The sequence below is a fragment of the Argentina silus genome (genome assembly GCF_951799395.1).
Source record: "Argentina silus genome assembly, chromosome: 4".
NCBI lineage: Eukaryota > Metazoa > Chordata > Actinopteri > Argentiniformes > Argentinidae > Argentina > Argentina silus.
In genome coordinates, this window is record NC_139658.1 from 15,878,636 (window position 1) to 15,882,488 (window position 3,853).

Genomic DNA, 3,853 nt, shown 5'->3' on the forward strand with positions numbered 1-3,853 from the left:
TCATTTTTCAACTACATCCCTCGTTGTTACAACCCAGTTCGCTAGGGGAAAGGGAAGCAACATAAAAGCAGATGGATTGGTAAATTAAAGTTATTTTATTAACAAGGAACTTAGAAGGTCTATTTGTAAAGGTAACACAACCAACGGAAAAGGGCCGGCAGGTGCTGTTCAACTCAAACAAACAAATATAACCAAAAGAGAGCTCCTAAAAGGCGAACATAACGTTATGCACAGTACAGAATACGAACCGAGTTATCTCTAACAGAATGTCTACAAAGTCTCATAAGGGAACTGTTCAACAACACACAGCCCCCTGACTGACAAGCTGGCCCAATTTTTATACACCCCGCGCTCGGTCCCGATAGGTGCGCTTGTTAGGATGTATCGCTCCAATCATGATCCCCGCTGGCGACAACCCAGAAGTGGGCGGAGCCTCCGAGTCTTGGAGCACACAGCCTGCTTGACAACACAGAACAACGAGACAGACACGGGCAGGCTTCGGCAGCGGCCGTAACACTTGTAATCAATGACATTGTTTGTGTGCAAAAAGCAGCATTGTGATTGTGCCGCCCTGTTTATTGATCTATCAAAAGCTTTTGATACAGTGGATCATTCACTGTTAGTGAGCAGACTGTCCTCAATTGGTTTTGATCAGAATGCTTGTCAGTGGTTTCTTAACTACCCACTAATAGAACTCAGTGTATAGTTGCTAACAATGTTCAGTCACGTTCTCTAGACTCAAGAGATCACAAAGGGAGCGCATCAGGGTTACATTTTACACTGTATATAAATTATATTGGCTCCTTAGTTAAGGACTGCAAAGTCCACTTTTGGGCTATGGATACAAAGATCGGCACCTTAGATGTTTCCCAGGTGAGTTGCCTCATACAAGTATCTTGGTATCTGGATTGATGAAATTGTTGAAAACACATTTAGATTAATTAACAAAAAAGCTGAGAGTTAAACTAGGCTTCAGGTCATGCTTTTTACTTGATAGGAACATTGATTGTACAATTTTCTTTTGACTATCAGTCCTCAACTATGGGAACATCATTTGTATGCATGCAACCTCCTCGACATTGAAACAGTTAGATTCAGTCTATCATTCAGCACTTATTACAGGTGATATGTCTCGTACTCATCACTGTCTTTTATCACTGTCTTTTATATCAGGAATTGGGGTGAGCCATCCCTAACCGCTAGAAGGACCCAACACTGGCTTTTGTGTGTATATAAAGGAATTCTCCATAAACTCCCAGACTATCTTACATCCCTTATCACCTGGAGACCTAGCACTTATCAGACGCTGTCTAAATATTGGTTAGTCCTCGAGGTCCCACGTGTCTCCTCTGAGCTGGGTAGAACTTTAGTCAGTGTCCTTGGCCATGGAATGACCTGCAGGATACACTAAGACTTGCTGCTTTAGTATCATTGGGCCATTTTAGGAACTTGATTAAGGATTCCTCAGTGAAGGAGTGCTCTTGTTATAAAGGTGTTCTAGTGAATTCAGATCTGGTGACTGGGAAGGCCACTGAAGAACACTGAACTCATTGTCATGTTCATGAAACCAGTTTGAGACGACTTTTGCTTTGTGACATGGTGCATTATCATGCTGGAAGTAGCCATTAGAAAATGGGGAAATTGTGGCCATGAAGGGATGCACATGCTCAGTGAGTGTGTATATATATATAGAGAGAGATCAAATACAACAAGACAATAGACTATAATTGGCTATGATTGGGTGTTACTGTTGGAGTTCAGGAGTTGTAGGATGGTAGCCAGATCCCCTATTCGTCTGTGCGTCCTCCTGTGCTTGAATGTGATCTGCGGTGATCCAGGAATATGAATCCAAATCGACCAGTCTGTTGTATTGATAGATAGGATAGGATGCTGTCAGCAGCTCAGCGACACAGTTTGCACCGGTCCGGGAGAGAGAGCTACAACGCACTCTTGTTACTCCTGCAACATCTTCACTGCAGCCTCTTCACTAAAATTATGAAATATCTACTGAAACATAGAGAATATGACTGTATAACATACTCCTGTTTAAAACACAAGCATGTGCGTGCGAGAGAGATGAGAGAGTGTATTCGATACAGACAAGAGAGAGGAGGGAGTGAGAGAGAGGCAGGAGAGAGTGTTAGAGATACAAACGAGAGAGAGAGGGGAGGGACTGAGAGAGACAGAGTTAGGAGGAGGGAGTGTGAGAGACATGCAGGAGAGTTAGGAGGAGAGAGTGTGTGTGACGTAGTCCTATATAATGCATAATGTAAGTAGCTTGGACCCCGATATTCGCTGCTCGCTGGTATATTCATTATTCCAATTCTTCCGATTTTTCTTCCCTGCTTGGGGCAGTTTTCCGAAACGTGCTGATGTGAAGGTAAAGCTGTGGAAGTGCTTGCTTTACCTGCGCGTCTGTAGGATTCAAATACCTACTTTAAAGCAGTTTTAATTTGCCTGCACCTCTGCAGGTTTGCTTTGTCATGTTTGAAACACATTTACCTGCAAGTCTGCAGATAAAGAAAACCTGCTTTAAGGCAGGTGTTTTTGAAACCAGCAAACGTGCAGGCAAAGAAAATCTGCACACCTGCAGGTTTATGGGGGTCTGCCTGTACGTGCAATTTGCAAGTTACATTAATTTGTGTTGCGTTACAACATAAGCGTAATATCAAAATTAGAATGTGCCATTGAACTTCCCTTTAAATCCTTCAGTATACTCTTTTGAATTATTTAGATTAATATATATATATATACAGTGCCTATAGAAAGTCATCATACCCTGTGAAATCTTTACCTTTTGTCACATTACACCCTGGAAATTAAAATAAATCAAATCTAACTTTTTTGAGCTGTATGTACACATTAAAACGCTCATCATCAAAGTGAAAATAAAAAAATAAAAAATTCTGGACAAGTGGGGATGTTGTGGAGATGTTTGTCTTCAGCGGGGACTGGGCAATTGGTCAGGATTGAAGGGAAAATGGATGCTGCCAAGTACACCCAAATTCTTGAGGACAACCTGCGTCCCTCTGCTAGACAGCTGAAGATGGGCAGGTCATTCACCTTCCAACACGACAACGATCCTAAACATACCGCCAAAAGAACAACGCAGTGTTATAGACTCAATTTAAAATTGATTAAATTAAAAGAATTTGCCATCAATCCACACACAATACCCCAGAATGACAAAGCGAAAACAGGTTATTAAAATTGAAATACAGAAATACCTCATGTACCTCCGTATTTAAATTTTAATAAATTTACTGAAATTTCAAAAAATGTGTTTTCGCTTTGTCATTGTTGAGTGAAAAAATTCTTCACTGTCCCATTACTTACCCAGGGCACTGTATATCATGGTTGAAGTGGCTAGCTAGCCATCCAGTAAAGTGAATGCAAACCAGGGACTAGCCAAATTCTTAACCTGCTGTACATAGAATGACAGTGCCTCCGCTGGTGTGTCAAAGGAGAGTCTTCCCCTCAAATAAGACTGAGAGGAGCGGCACTGGATTCCTTTCTGGTAGAGGGCAGCTTTGATATCATGCTGTTCACTTCTTTGGAAAGATGGCACTTAGGACAGGGTACATATGGAACCCTAGCTTGTGTTACCTCGCCCAGCGCAGGCCTGTTCCTTGTCTTGGTACTGATGGAAATGAACAATGATGGTTCTGGTGGGTCTCCCTGCCCTCTCAATCTCTGGTGCTTTGCCCATGACATACCTCAGCACATCGACCACCAACTTGGCTGGATACGCTCCCTCCTCGCTTTATTCAGGGACACCTACACTGCACAGTTTTACGCGCCGCAACCGATTTCCGAGGTTGTCAACCTTGTCCAGCAGTGTAGCATTCTATGC